We start from the raw sequence: 16,723 nt of genomic DNA, 5'->3' as shown, positions 1-16,723 counted from the left end.
TGGGTATTCCAGCATGACAATGACCCAAAACACACGGCCAAAGCAACAAAGGAGAGGCTGAAGAAGAAGCACATTAAGGTCCTGGAGTGGCCTAGCCAGTCTCCAGACCTTAATCCCATAGAAAATCTGTGGAGGGAGCTGAAGGTTCGAGTTGCCAAACGTCAGCCTCGAAACCTTAATGACTTGGAGAAGATCTGCAAAGAGGAGTGGAACAAAATGCCTCCTGAGATGTGTGCAAACCTGGTGGCCAACTACAAGAAACGTCTGACCTCTGTGATTGCCAACAAGGGTTTTGCCACCAAGTACTAAGTCATGTTTTGCAGAGGGGTCAGATACTTATTTCCCTCATTAAAATGCAAATCAATTCATAACATTTTTGACATGCGTTGTTGTAGATTTTGTTGTTGTTATTCTGTCTCTCACTGTTCAAATAAACCTACCATTAAAATTATAGACTGATCATGTCTTTGTCAGTGGGCAAACGTACAAAATCAGCAGGGGATCAAATACTTTTTTCCTTCACTGTATATATATATATGAAAAAATGTATGCACTCACTAACTGTAAGTTGCTCTCGATAAGAGCGTCTGCTAAATGACTAAAATGTAAATGTAAATATATATATATATATATATATATATATATATATATATATATATATATATATTGTGTGTGTAATGTCCCTTTAATTGTGCATTAAACAAGTGAGGAATGTGTTGGTCTAGCGATGTTTTTGCCTTTAGGCTTACTTCTGCTCCTTACAAAAAACGTATACAGTAATCCTGCAGGAATTCAAACCTTTGTGAAGGAATTGTGCAGGTGTCCTGCACGAATCATGTAGGATTGACAAAATCCTGCAGGAAAAGTCCCTGATGCTCCTGCAGGACACCTGCAGGAGTTTGACAGAAATTATGAAAATAATCCACAAACATGACAATTTCTGTAGGATATTCCTGCAGAATATTCCTGCAAAATACAGTGCCTTGCAAAAGTATTCATCCCCATTGGCTTTTTTCTTATTTTGTTGCATTACAACCTGTAATTTAAATTGATTTTTATTTGGATTTCATGTAATGGACATACACAAAATAGTCCAAATTAGTGAAGTGAAACGAAACAAATAACTAGTAAAAAAATTAAATAATAATAATAATAAATAACGGAAAAGTGGTGCGTGCATATGTATTCACCCCCTTTGCTATGAAGCCCCTAAATAAGATCTGGTGCAACCAATTACCTTCAGAAGTCACATAATTAGTTAAATAAAGTCCACCTGTGTGCAATCTAAGTGTCACAGAATCTGTCACATGATCTCATTATAAATATACCTGTTTTGAAAGGCCCCAGAGTCTGCAACACCACTAAGCAAGGGGCACCACCAAGCAAGCGGCACCATGAAGACCAAGGAGCTCTCCAAACAGGTCAGGAACAAAGATGTGGAGAAGTACAGATCAGGGTTGGGTTATAAAAGAATATCCGAAACTTTGAACATCCGACGGAGCACCATTAAATCCATTATTAAAAAATGGAAAGAATATGGCACCACAACAAACCTGCCAAGAGAGGGCCGCCCACCAAAACTCACGGACCAGGCAAAGAGGGCATTAATCAGAGAGGCAACAAAGAGACCAAAGATAACCCTGAAGGAGCTGCAAAGCTCCACAGCGGAGATTGGAGTATCTTTCCATAGGACCACTTTAAGCCGTACACTCCACAGAACTGGGCTTTACGGAAGAGTGGCCAGAAAAAAGCCATTGCTTAAAGAAAAAAATAAGCAAACATGTTAGCAGTTCGCCAAAAGGCATGAGGGAGACTCCCCTAACATATGGAAGAAAGTACTCTGGTCATATGAGACTAAAATTGAGCTTTTCGGCCATCAAGGAAAACGCTTTGTCTGGCGCAAACCCGACACCTCTCATCACCCCGAGAACACCATTCCTACAGTGAAGCATGGTGGTGGCAGCGTCATGCTGTGGGGATGTTTTTCATCGACAGGGACTGGGAAACTGGTCAGAATTGAAGGAATGATGGATGGCGCTAAATACAGGGAAATTCTTGAGGGAAACCTGTTTCAGTCTTCCAGAGATTTGAGACTGGGAAGGAGGTTCACCTTCCAGCAGGACAATGACCCTAAGCATACTGCTAAAGCAACACTTGAGTGGTTTAAGGGGAAACATTTAAATGTCTTGGAATGGCCTAGTCAAAGCCCAGACCTCAATCCAATTGAGAATCTGTGGTATGACTTAAAGATTGCTCTGCACCAGTGGAACCCATCCAACTTGCAGGAGCTGGAGCAGTTTTGCCCAAAAATCCCAGTGGCTAGATGTGCCAAGCTTATAGAGACATACCCCAAGAGACTTGCAGCTGTAATTGCTGCAAAAGGTGGCTCTACAAAGTATTGACTTTGGTGGGGTGAATAGTTATGCATGCTCAGTTTTTTGGTCATATTTCTTGTTTGTTTCACCCAAAAAAATATTTTGCATCTTCAAAGTGGTAGGCATGTTGTGTAAATCAAATGATACAACCCCCCCAAAAAATTGATTTTAATTCCAGGTTGTAAGGCAACAAAATAGGAAAGATGCCAAGTGGGGTGAATACTTGCGCAAGCCACTGTATGACAATTCCAGTAGGACCCTGACAATTCCTGCAGGACCGAAACCTGCAGGATTTTGATACTGCTGCAGGATATGGCAATTCCTGCATGACCAAGTACATTCCTGCAGGAATCAAATCTAAATCCTGCAGGATAAGTTCTGGAATTGCAGCACGAATCCTGCATGATTTTGATATTCATAGGGCCATATCGGGTAGTCAAACTGCTAAAGGAGGAGATAAAGTGTGTGTGGAGTTGAGTGCACATAATTTTGTAAATAGCTAGCTTGTTCTTTATTCATAAAAACATGTTTTTAACTCTCCTTTACAATTTATGACAAGAAGAGGAAGGGTCATGTGACATCTTTGTCACCATAGCAACAGTTGGCAGTTGAGGAAATGGCTGGCAGACAGTTTAGCTAGTTCAAGTCCTGCTAATATTAATTTTTAAAAGAATGTACAGGTAAGGAGTCAGAGAAACATCCTAAAACTACAACAAATGTTTATATGAACATGTTAGAGGGTACACATAGTAATTTTGTTCTGTGTTGTGTTTGCAGAATATTTTTTCCTACATGACATTTTATTGGTGGACTATCTGCAGAATTCTTTAGGAATTGTCCTAGAGGAAAGTGGCCCCGTAAATCCTGTGTGATATCCTGCAGGACTTCCTATTCCTGCAGGATATATATTCTGCAGGAGCAGAATTTTTTGTGAAGGATTCCTGTAGGACTTTTTTGTAAGGGCCAGCAAATGTCATGGCAGAGTTTGAAAAACAATGGCCACACAATTGGTACAAATAATCATGAAATCTTTGTCATTGAAGCCTACTTTGCGGTTAACATTTAATTGAGAAGGTTTTGGGGAAAGTCTTTCTGTCTACCCACAAGACGGTATCATTAGCATCACTAACTGACTACATACGGAGTGATGGACAAATGCGTGCACCAAACAGACAGACAGGCAATATTGCTGGAAATAATTGGCAGATATTGTGTTACATTTGACTTTTTAGCCAGTAGTGACTAACCAGGAGTAGGATAATGGCAATGTGGCTTTGATTGGATAGTAGCCGGGAGTTTTATGTTTATGACAGTTTGCAATGGAACACATGAAATAAATGCATGTACTTTCAGAATTGCTTGGCTAGCTACTCATAGGTGGGCTGCGAGCTACTGGTAGGCTACATGTTGGAGGCCGTTTCACTAGTGGGTGTCTTCTGTAACATGATGTTTCTGTTCCCCAGTCCCCATCATGTATAAGCCCATTTGGGTTAGCCTAAGTTATCTTTATTCTGTTTAGCAACAGTGAGAGCACTGTTGTTGTTTAGAGGATCATCTTATTCTGGAACAATAATCCTGCATTTTGGATAAAATGCATTGGCAAACTTCAACATTAGCATCATCAATCCATGACTAAATCAAATCAAATCAAATTGTATTTGTCACATGCGCCGAATACAACAGGTGTAGACCTTACTGTGAAATGCTTACTTACAAGCCCTTAACCAACAATGCAGTTCAAGAAATAGAGTTAACAAAATATTTACTAAATAAAATAAAAAATAAAATAAAAAGTAACACAATAAAATAAAATAAATTAGGCTATATATAGGGGGTACTGTTAGCGAGCCAATGTGCGGGGGTACAGGTTAGTCAAGGTAATTTGTACATGTAGGTAGGGGTAAAGTGACTATGCATTGCATTGATAATAAACAGTGAGTAGCAGCAGTGTAAAAACAAAGGGGGGGGGGGCGGGGAACAGTCTATGATTTAGGTGACTGGAGTCTTTGACCATTTTTTGGGCCTTTCTCTGACACCGCCTAGTATATATACACTTGTCTATATAAGGTCCCACAGTTGACAGTGCATGTCTTAGCAAAAACCAAGCCATGAGGTCGAAGGAATTGTCCATAGAGCTCCAAGACAGGATTGTGTCGAGACCTGAAAATAGCTGTTCAGCAACGCTCCCCATCCAACCTGACAGAGCTTGAGAGGATCTGCAGAGAATAATGGGAAAAACTACCCAAATACAGGTGTGTCAAGCTTGTAGCATCATACCCAAGAAGACTTGAGGCTGTAATTGCTGCCAAAGGTGCTTCAACAAAGTACTGAGTAAGGGGTCTGAATACTGATGTAAATGTAGAATTTCTAAAAACCTGTTTTTGCTTTGTCATTATGGGGTATAGTGTGTAGACTGATGAGGGGGAAAAACAATTTAATCAATTTTAGAATATGGCTGTAACCTAACAAAATCTAAAAATGGTCAAGGGGTCTGAATACTTTCCGAAGGCACTGTAGGTCCTGATCACAGACACATTAGATAAAGCTGCTCATCTGGATTTTGTGAAATTAAATAAGAGTAGCTGATAGGCATATAATGCACAGGGGTACCAAATACTCTTAGTCCATGTTCTCTCCCCTCCTCCCTCTGGCACTCAGTATCCTTATACAGTCGTGGTCAAACGTTTTGAGAATGACACAAATACTAATTTTCACAAAGTCTGTTGCCTCAGTTTTGATTATGGCAATTTGCATATACTCCAGAATGTCATGAAGAGTGATCAGATTAATTGCAATTAATTGCAAAGTCCCTCTTTGCCATGAAAATGAACTTAATCCCAAAAAAACTTTTCCACTGCATTTCAGCCCTGCCACAAAAGGACCAGCTGCCATCATGTCAGTGATTCTCTCGTTAACACAGGTGAGAGTGTTGACGAGGACAAGGCTGGAGATCACTCTGTCATGCTGATTGAGTTAGAATAACAGACTGGAAGCTTTAAAAGGAGGGTAGTGCTTGAAATCATTGTTCTTCCTCTGTTAACCATGGTTACCTGCAAGGAAACACATGCCGTCATCATTGCTTTGCACAAAAATGGCTTCACAGGCTAGGATATTGCTGCTAGTAAGATTGCACCTAAATCAACCATTTATCGGATCATCAAGAACTTCAAGGAGAGAGGTTCAATTGTTGTGAAGAAGGCGTCAGGGCGCCCAGGAAAGTCCAGCAAGCGCCAGAACCGTCTCCTAAAGTTGATTCAGCTGCGGGATCGGGGCACCACCAGTGGAGAGCTTGCTCAGGAATGGCAGCAGGCAGGTGTGAGTGCATCTGCACGCACAGTGAGGCGAAGACTTGTCAAGAAGGGCAGCAAAAAAGCCACTTCTCTCCAGGAAAAACATCAGGGACAGACTGATATTCTGCAAAAGGTACAGAGATTGGACTGCTGAGGACTGGGGTAAAGTCATTTTCTCTGATGAATCCCCTTTCCGATTGTTTGGGGCATCCGGAAAACACCTTGTCCGGAGAAGACAAGGTGAGCGCTACCATCAGTCCTGTGTCATGCCAACAGTAAAGCATCCTGAGACCATTCATGTGTGGGGTTGCTTCTCAGCCAAGGGAGTGGGCTCACTCACAATTTTGCCTAAGAACACAGCCATGAATAAAGAATGGTACCAACACATCCTCCAAGAGCAACTTCTCCCTACCATCCAATAACAGTTTGGTGACGACCAATGCCTTTTCCAGCATGATGGAGCACCTTGCCATAAGGCAACAGTGATAACTAAGTGGCTTGGGGAACAAAACTTTGACATTTTGGGTCCATGGCCAGGAAACTCCCCAGACCTTAATCCCATTGAGAACTTGTGGTCGATCCTCAAGAGGCGGGTGGACCAACAAAAACCCACAAATTCTGACAAACTCCAAGCATTGATAATGCAAGAATGGGCTGCCATCAGTCAGGATGTGGCCCAGAAGTTAATTGACAGCATGCCAGGGCGGATTGCAGAGGTCTTGAAAAAGAAGGGTCAACACTGCAAATATTGACTCTTTGCACAAACTTAATGTAATTGTCAATAAAATACTTTGACACTTATGGAATGCTTATACTTCCCTAAAAAATTATAATAATATACTGAAATAATATATAAACACAACATGCAAAAATGTCAACGATTTAACTGAGTTACAGTTCATATAAGGATATCAGTATATTGAAATAAATTAATTAAAACCTAATCTATGGATTTCATATGACTGAGCAGGGGCGCAGCCATGGGTTGGCCTGGGAGGGCATCGGCCCACCCACTTGGGAGCCAGGCCCAGCCAATCAGAATGAGTTTTTCCCCACAAAGGGGCTTTATTGCAGACAGAAATACTCCTCAGTTTCATCAGCTGTCCGGGTGGCTGGTCTCAGACGATCCCACAGGTGAAGAAGCCGGATGTGGAGGTCCTGGGCTGGCATGGTTACACGTGGTCTGCGGTTGTGAGGCCAAAACAACGTTGAAGGCAGCTTATGGTAGAGAAATTAACATTCAATTCTCTGGCAACAGCTCTGGTGGACATTCCTGCAGTCCGCATGCCAATTGCACGCTCCCTCAAAACTTGAGACATATGTGGCATTGTGTTGTGTGACAAAACTGCACATTTTAGAGTAGCCTTTTATTGTCCCCAGCACAAGGTGCACCTGTGTAATGATCATGCCGTTTAATCAGCTTCTTCATTTACCACACCTGTCAGGTGGATGGATTATCTTGGTTTAGGAGAAATGCTCACTAACAGGGATGTAAACAAATGTGTGCCCAAAATTGGAGAGAAATAAGCTTTTTGTGCATATGGAAAAATTCTGGGATCTTTTATTTCAGCTCATGAAACATGGGACCAACACTTTACATGTTGCATTTTTTTTTTGCATTTTTAGTTTTGTTCAGTATATATACAGTACCAGTCCAAAGTTTGGACACACCTACTCATTCAAGGGTTTTTCTTTATTTTTACTATTTTCTACATCGTAGAATAATAGTGAAGACATCATAACTATGAAATAACACATATGGAACCATATAGTAACCAAAACAGTGTTAAACAAATCAAAATATATTTTATATTTGGGATTCTTCAAATAGCCATCCTTTGCCTTGATAACAGCTTTGCACACTCTTGGCATTCTCTCAACTAGCTTCACCTGGAATGCTTTTCCAACAGTCTTGAAGGAGTTCCCACATATTCTGAGCACTTGTTGGCTGCTTTTCCTTCACTCTGCCGTCCGACTCATCCCAAACCATCTCAATTGGGTTGAGGTGCAGCACTCCATCACTCTCCTTCTTAGTAAAACAGCCTGGAGGTGTGTTAGGTCATTGACCTGTTGAAAAACAAATGATAGTCCCACTAAGCCCAAACCAGATGGGATGGCGTATCACTGCAAAATGCTGTGGTAGCCATGGTGGTTAAGTGTGCCTTGAATTCTAAATACATCACAGACAGCATCACCAGCAAATTACCTCCACACCATAACACCACCTCCTCCATGCTTTACGGTGGGGACTACACATGCGGAGATCATCCGTTCACCCATACCGCATCTCACAAAGACACTGTGGTTGGAACCAAAAATCTCAAATTTGGACTCCAGACCAAAGGACAAATTTCCAACGGTCTAATGTCTTCTATTCCTGTGGCGGTCCTCATGAGAGCCAGTTTCATCATAGCTCTTGATGGTTTTTGCGACTGCACTTGAAGAAACTTTCAAAGTTCTTGAAATGTTCCGTATTGACTGACCTTCATGTCTTAAAGTAATGATGAACTGTGGTTTCTCTTTGCTTATTTGATCTGTTCTTGCCATAATATGGACTTGGTCTTTTACCAAATAGGGCTATCTTCTGTATACCCCCCACCATGTCACAACACAACTGATTGGCTCAAACGCATTAAGAAGGAAATAAATTCCACCAATTAACTTTTAACAAGGCACACCTGTTAATTGAAATGCATTCCAAGTGACTACCTCATGAAGCTGGTTGAGAGAATGCCAAGAGTGTGCAAAGCTGTCATCAAGGCAAAGGGTGTCTATTTGAAGTATCTCAAGTATAAAATATATTTTGATTTGTTTAACACTTTTTTGGTTACTACATGATTCCATATGTTTTATTTTGATGTCTTCACTATTATTCTACAATGTAGAAAATAGTAAAAATGAAGAAAAACCCTGGAATTAGTAGGTGTGTCCAAACTTTGGACTGGTAGTGTATATATATATATATATGTAATTTTTGGGGGGAACTCAGTCAGGGTCTAAACTTACTGTTGATAGTTAGAATAGTATGATACACAAGGTGCAAGTTCAACACTAGGTTGTGCATCAGCAAGTTCTCTTGTTATGTCAGTCACTCAATTAGCCATGTCAGCTAATTTTATATTGGTAAATTAGTCTAGCCAGCTATCTAAACTTGTGGTTATCATGGCCGAATACTGACTGGTCACGCAGGGCACGTGCCCAGGGGCCCTGACCTCCAGGGGGCCCCCATTGATTTTGTTAGTCACTCTCACTCAGATATCATTAACAAGGCGTAAGACATGGCAACATTTGTAGAATTGCAGGGAATTAGCTTTAAAACTGCAAAAATGTCTTTCCATCCAATGGCAAAATGGGTAGAATAGCAGGAAATAGCAGCAACTTTTTGTCTCTTCCCCATGGCAAAATAAGTAGAATTACAGAAAATTCACTTTCAAACGTAGATTTCTCTCCGCTGTCAAGGGGGTGGAGGGGTGTCTCGCTTAGGGCCCCCAAAAGGCTAGAGCCGGCCCTGTTGACAACCCTCAATACCTGATTAGACTAACCTAAAATTGTCACTTTATAGGCTACATGCTATACACATACAGTGCATTCGGAAAGTATTTAGACCCCTTCACTTTTTCCACATTTTGTTACGTTACAGCCTTATCCTAAAATGGAATACATTGTCTCCCGAGTGGCGCAGTGGTCTAAGGCACTGCATCGCAGTGCTAGCTGTGCCACTAGAGATCCTGGTTCGAATCCAGGCTCTGCTGTAGCCGGCCGCAACCAGGAGACCAATGGGGCGGCGCACAATTGGTCCAGGGTAGGGGAGGGAATGGCCGGCAGGGAGGTAGCTCAGTTGGTAGAGCATGGCGTTTGCAACGCCAGGGTTGTGGGTTCGATTCCCACGGGGGGCCAGTATGAAAATAAAAAAAAGAATAATGTATGCACTAACTGTAAGTCGCTCTGGATAAGAGCGTCTGCTAAATAATGTAAATGTTGTTGTTTTTCCTGTCTTCACACAATACCCCTTAATGAGTAGAATGAGTAGAATTACAGAAAATTCACTTTCAAACGTAGATTTCTCTCCGCTGTCAAGGGGGTGGAGGGGTGGGGGGCACTGAAATGTTTTGCCCCCGAAGTGGGGGGATGGGCCCCAACCAAATCTCGCTTAGGGCCCCCAAAAGGCTAGAGCCGGCCCTGTTGACAACCCTCAATACCTGATTAGACTAACCTAAAATTGTCACTTTATAGGCTACATGCTAATCAGTAAAGTAAAGACCGGTGGTCGGGAGAGGTTGTGTTTTCTCTAGCAGGAGGTAAGCTTGGCTTCTTATATGGTGTTGAGTAAAGCTTAAACCATGTATTTAGATTGTAGGTAGGTATTGTAGTTAGGTATTATAGGTAGTTTACTCAGGTAGTTATTGTAGGTTATTGTAGGTAATTATTGTAGGTAAGGACTGTATTCGGCGGACCCCGGCGAAGCACGAGGCTAGCTTACCCTCTACTTGGACCAACAAAGCTAGCTAGCTAGCTAGCGGGTAGCTACTGGTAACTTTTAGCAACAGTGGTTAATTGTTTCCAATGTTATTTCACGCTTAAGAGTACCTGTGATTGAGCCAGCTAGCCGTCACCATTCAGCTGTTTTTCTAACCTCATTATCATTAACGTTAGGTGGTTGGTAGCTGCTGTACTTAATTACGGCTACTGATTGCAGTCTGCCAGTTTGGCTTTATACATAGCTTGGGCTTTGTCGAGTAAGGCTTAAACTATGTATTTAGATTGTAGTTAGGTATTATAGGTAGGCATCGTGGGCTGTATATTATTAAGTAGTATAGGTAGGCATCGTGGGCTGTTGTGGGTAGCTGTTGTGTAGTTATTGTAGGTTACTTTTGTATTCGGCGGTGCCGGGTGTAGCACGAAGCTAGCTAGCTAACTCACCTCCTGGATTAGCTGGCGAGTAGCTATTAGCAACGGTAGCAACTAAAAACAATATCCTTTTAGCCAGCTACATTCGTTCGCAGCGACGCCGTTTTTCAAACAAAGTCAACACAGCAGCCATTGCTAGCCAGCCAACACTACCAGCTGGCTGTACTGTGGTAGCTAAATACAATATCTTTGTGCTAGCTACCCAACGTTTAATCATTGCTGCGTTATGAAAGGTAAGCTTGGCTTCTTATATGGTGTTGAGTTAAGCTTAAACCATGTATTTAGATTGTAGGTAGGTATTGTAGTTTGGTATTATAGGTAGCTTACTCAGGTAGTTATTGAAGGTTATTGTAGGTAATTATTGTAGGTAAGTATTGTATTCGGCAGACCCCGGCGAAGCACGAGGCTAGCTTACCCACTACTTGGACCAACAAAGCTAGCTAGCTAGCTAGCGGGTAGCTACTGGTAACTTTTTGCAACTGTGGTTAATTGTTTCCAATGTTATTTCATGCTTAAGAGTACCTGTGATTGAGCCAGCTAGCTGCTACCATTCAGCTGTTTTTCTAACCTCATCCGAGGCATTAACGTTAGGTGGTTGGTAGCTGCTGTACTTAATTACAGCTACTGATAACAGTCTGCTGTAGTTTACAACAATTCTAATTTCTAAAGTGGAAGTTGGGAGAGTTTTACTCGGGTGGTTCAGTGAAACAATTATAGTTTCTGAGGTGGAAGTTGGGAGAGTTATATATATTTTTTTTTTTTTGGTGAGGGAGGCCTGCTCTCTCCTTTCCCAGATGTTTAGTTCATTTCATTCCGATCTCCTCTGCATTATTGTAGCCATCTGCTGCAGCCTGTCAACTATGCCTCTGCCTATCCCTGTTCTCTCCTCTCCGCACAGGCTACACAAACGCCTCACACCGCGTGGCTGCTGCCTCTCTAACCTGGTGGTCCCTGCACGCACCACACACCTGGATTTCCAGGTCTCAGGCAGCCTCTGGAACTGCCGTTCTTCCGCCAACAAGGCTGACTTCATCCCAGCCTATGCTACCCTCCAGTCCCTCGACTTCCTGGCGCTGACGGAAACATGGATTACCACTGAAAACACTGCTACTCCTACTGCTCTCTCCTCGTCTGACCATGTGTTCTCGCATACCCCGAGAGCATCTGGTCAGAGGGGTGGTGGCACAGGAATCCTCATCTCTCCCAAGTGGTCATTCTCAATTTTTCCCCTAACCCATCTGTCTATCTCCTCATTTGAATTCCACGCTGTCACAGTCACTAGCCCATTTAAGCTTAATATCCTTGTCATCTATCGCCCTCCAGGTTCCCTTGGAGAGTTCATCAATGAGCTTGACGCCTTGATAAGTTCCTTTCCTGAGGATGGCTCACCCTTCACAGTTTTGGGGGATTTCAACCTCCCTACGTCTACATTTGACTCATTTCTCTCTGCCTCCTTCTTTCCACTCCTCTCCTCTTTTGACCTCACCCTCTCACCATCCCCCCCACTCACAAGGCAGGCAATACGCTTGACTTCATCTTTACTAGATGTTGCTCTTCTACTAATCTCACTGCAACTCCCCTCCATGTCTCTGACCACTACTTTGTATCCTTTTCTCTCTCGCTCTCCTCCAACACTACTCACTCTGCCCCTACACAGATGGTAACGCGCCGCCGCAACCTTCGCTCTCTCTCTCCCACTACTCTCTCCTCTTCCATCCTATCATCTCTTCCCTCTGCTCAATCCTTCTCCCTCCAATCTCCTGATTCTGCCTCCTCAACCCTCCTCTCCTCCCTTTCTGCATCCTTTGACTCCCTGTGTCCCCTATCTTCCCGGCCGGCTCGGTCCTCCCCTCCAGCTCCGTGGCTTGATGACTCATTGCGAGCTCACAGAACAGAGCTCCGGGTAGCTGAGCGGAAATGGAAGAAAACTAAACTCCCTGCCGACCTGGCATCTTTTCACTCCCTCCTCTCTACATTTTCTTCATCTGTTTCTGCTGCTAAGGCCACTTTCTACCACTCTAAATTCCAAGCATCTGCCTCTAACCCTAGGAAGCTCTTTGCCACATTCTCCTCACTGCTGAATCCGCTCCTACCAAGTGGCGTGGCGAGAAGCTGTCTCCGCACCACGTGCTCTCACCACTGGTGTCCCCCAGGGCTCAGTTCTAGGCCCTCTCCTTTTCTCCCTATACACCAAGTCACTTGGCTCTGTCATATCCTCACATGGCCTCTCCTATCATTGCTACGCTGACGATACACAACTAATCTTCTCCTTTCCCCCCTTCTGATAACCAGGTGGCGAATCGCATCTCTGCATGTCTGGCCGACATATCAGTATGGATGACGGATCACCACCTCAAACTGAACCCTGGCAAGACGGAGCTGCTCTTCCTCCCGGGGAAGGACTGCCCGTTCCATGATCTCGCCATCACGGTTGACAACTCCGTTGTGTCCTCCTCCCAGAGTGCGAAGAGCCTTGGCGTGACCCTGGACAACACCCTGTCGTTCTCCGCTAACATCAAGGCGGTGACCCGATCCTGCAGGTTCATGCTCTACAACATTCGGAGAGTACGACCCTGCCTTACACAGGAAGCGGCACAGGTCCTAATCCAGGCACTTGTCATCTCCCGTCTGGATTACTGCAACTCGCTGTTGGCTGGGCTCCCTGCCTGTGCCATTAAACCCCTACAACTCATCCAGAATGCCGCAGCCCGTCTGGTGTTCAACCTTCCCAAGTTCTCTCACGTCACCCCCCTCCTCCGCACACTCCACTGGCTTCCAGTTGAAGCTCGCATCCGTTACAAGACATTTACATTTTAGTCATTTAATACCGATTCCCCCCCACATGGTGCTTGCCTATGGAGCAGTGAGGGGAACGGCACCTCCGTACCTTCAGGCTCTGATCAGTCCCTACACCCAAACGAGGGCATTGCGTTCATCCACCTCTGGCCTGCTGGCTCCCCTTCCTCTGCGGAAGCATAGTTCCCGCTCAGCCCAGTCAAAACTGTTCGCTGCTCTGGCACCCCAATGGTGGAACAAGCTCCCTCACGACGCCAGGACAGCGGAGTCACTCACCACCTTCCGGAGACATTTGAAAGCCCACCTCTTTAAGGAACACCTGGGATAGGATAAAGTAATCCTTCTACCCCTCCCCCCCCAAAAAAAATTTAAAAAATAAAATACAAAATAAGTATAATTGTAAAGTGGTTATCCCACTGGCTATAGGGTGAATGCACCAATTTGTAGTCGCTCTGGATAAGAGCGTCTGCTAAATGACGTAAATGTGCCCTTGAGCAAGGCACTTAACCCTAATTGCTCCTGTAAGTCGCTCTGGATAAGAGCGTCTGCTAAATGACTAAAATGTAAATGTAAATGTAAATGACAAAGCAAAAACAGGTTTTTACAAATGTTTGCACATTTATTACAAATAAAAAAATCTAATATGACATTTACATAAGTATTCAGACCCTTTACTCATTACTTTCTTGAAGCACCTTTGGCAGCGATTACAGCCTCGAGTCTTCTTGAATATGACGCTACAAGCTTGGCACACCTGTATTTGGGGAGTTTCTCCCATTCTTCTCTGCAGATCCTCTCAAGCTCTGTCAGGTAGGATAGGGAGCGTCGCTGTACAGCTATTTTCAAGTCTCTCCAGAGATGTTCGATCGGGTTCAACCCAAACACTGCATTCCACAGTAAGAACATCATACCAAAGGTCAAGCATGGTGGTGGTGGTGTGATGGTTTGGGGATGCTTTGCTGCCTCAGGACCTGGACGACTTGCCTTAATAGAAGGAACCATGAATTCTGCTCTGTATTAGAGAATTCTACAGGAGAATGTCAGACCATCCGTCTGTGAGCTGAAGCTGAAGCGCAGCTGGGTCATGTAGCAAGACAATGATCCAAAACACACAATCAAGTCTTCATGAAAATTGCTAAAAAGCAACAAATTGGAAGTTTTGGAATGGCCTAGTCAAAGTCCAGACCTAATCCCAATTGAGATGTTGTGGCAGGACTTGAAACGAGCAGTTCATGCTTGAAAACCCACACGTCACTGAGTTAAAGCAGTTCTGCATGCAAGAGTGGGCCAAAATTCCTCCACAGCGACGTGAGAGACTGATCAACAACTACAGGAAGCATTTGGTTGGAGTCATTGCAGCTAAAGGTGGCACAACCAGTTATTGAGTGTAAGGGGCAATTACTTTTTCACACAGGAGAATTGGGTGTTGCATAACTTTGTTTATGAAATAAATGTGTAATTGTTGTGTTATTTATTCACTTATGTTCCCTTTATCTAATATTAGGTTTTGGTTGAAGATCTGATAACATTCAGTATCACAAATATGCAAAAGTAGAGAAAATTAGAAAGGGGGAAAATACTTTTTCATAGCACTGTACATTTAAACTCCGTTTTTCACAATTCCTGATATTTAATCCTAGTAAAAAGTCCCGGTCTTAGGTCAGTTAGGATCACCACTTTATTTTAAGAATGTGAAATCTCAGAATAATAGTAGAGAGAATTATTTATTTCAGCTTTTATTTATTTCATCACATTCCCAGTGGGTCAGAAGTTTACATACACTCAATTAGTATTTGGTAGCATTGCCTTTAAATTGTTTAACTTGGGTCAAATGTTTCGGGTAGTCTTCCACAAGCTTCCCACAATAGGTTGGGTGAATTTTGGCCCATTCCTCCTGACAGAGCTGGTGTAACTGAGTCAGGTTTGTAGGCCTCCTTGCTCGCACATGCCTTTTCAGTTCTGCCCACACATTTTCTATAGGATTGAGGTCAGGGCTTTGTGATGGCCACTCCAATACCTTGACTTTGTTGTCCTTAAGCCATTTTGCCACAACTTTGGAAGTATGCTTAGGGTCATTGTCCAATTTGGAAGACCCATTTGCGACCAAGCTTTAACTTCCTTTTTGATGTCTTGAGATGTTGCTTCAATATGTCCACATAATTTACCTTCCTTATGATGCCATCTATTTTGTGAAGTGCACCAGTCCCTCCTGCAGCAAAGCACCCCCACAGCATGATGCTGCCACCCCCGTGCTTCACGGTTGGGATGGTGTTCTTCGGCTTGCAAGCCCCCCCTTTTTCCTCCAAACATAACGATGGTCATTATGGCTAAACAGTTCTATTTTTGTTTCATCAGACCAGAGGACATTTCTCCAAAAAGTACGATCTTTGTCCCAATGTGCAGTTGCAAACCGTAGTCCGGCTTTTTTATGGCGGTTTTGGAGCAGTGGCTTCTTCCTTGCTGAGCGGCCTTTCAGGTTATGTCGATATAGGACTCGTTTTACTGTGGATATAGATACTTTTGTACCTGTTTCCTCCAGCATCTTCACAAGGTCCTTTGCTGTTGTTCTGGGATTGATTTGCACTTTTCGCACCAAAGTATGTTCATCTCTAGGAGACAGAACGTGTCTCCTTCCTGAGCGGTATGACGGCTGCATGGTCCCATGGTGTTTATACTTGCATACTATTGTTTGTACAGATGAACGTGGTACCTTCAGGCGTTTGGAAATTGCTCCCAAGGATGAACCAGACTTGTGGAGGTCTACAATTCTTTTTCTGAGATCTTGGCTGATTTATTTTGATTTTCCCATGATATCAAGCAAAGAGGCACTGAGTTTGAAGGTAGGCCTTGAAATACATCCACAGGTACACCTCCAATTGACTCAAATGATGTCAATTAGCCTATCAGAAGCTTCTAAAGCCATGACATCATTTTCTGGAATTTTCCAAGCTGTTTAAAGGCACAGTCAACTTAGTGTATGTAAACTTCTGACCCACTGGAATTGTGATACAGTGAATTATAAGTGAAATAATCTGTCTGTAAACAATTGTTGGAAAAATTACTTGTGTCATGCACAAAGTAGATATCCTATCCTACTTGCCAAAACTATAGTTTGTTAACAAGAAATGTGTGGAGTGGTTGAAAAACGAGTTTTAATGACTCCAACCTAAGTGTATGTAAACTTCCGACTTCAAGTGTATACCCTGGACACACACTGAAATTATGTTGAGCCAACGTGGAATAGACGTTGAATTGACGGTTGTGCCCAGTGTGAATTGGCTACTTTGACTCAGATGGATATCTGCTAGACTAACCGAAACGCAACGCAAGCGGAGGCTACTGAGAAAACTGTTG

The sequence above is a fragment of the Coregonus clupeaformis genome, chromosome 1 (assembly GCF_020615455.1).
Source record: "Coregonus clupeaformis isolate EN_2021a chromosome 1, ASM2061545v1, whole genome shotgun sequence".
Taxonomy (NCBI): Eukaryota; Metazoa; Chordata; class Actinopteri; order Salmoniformes; family Salmonidae; genus Coregonus; species Coregonus clupeaformis.
The sequence above is the reverse complement of the archived record's forward strand: the minus strand, read 5'-3'. Positions refer to the sequence as shown.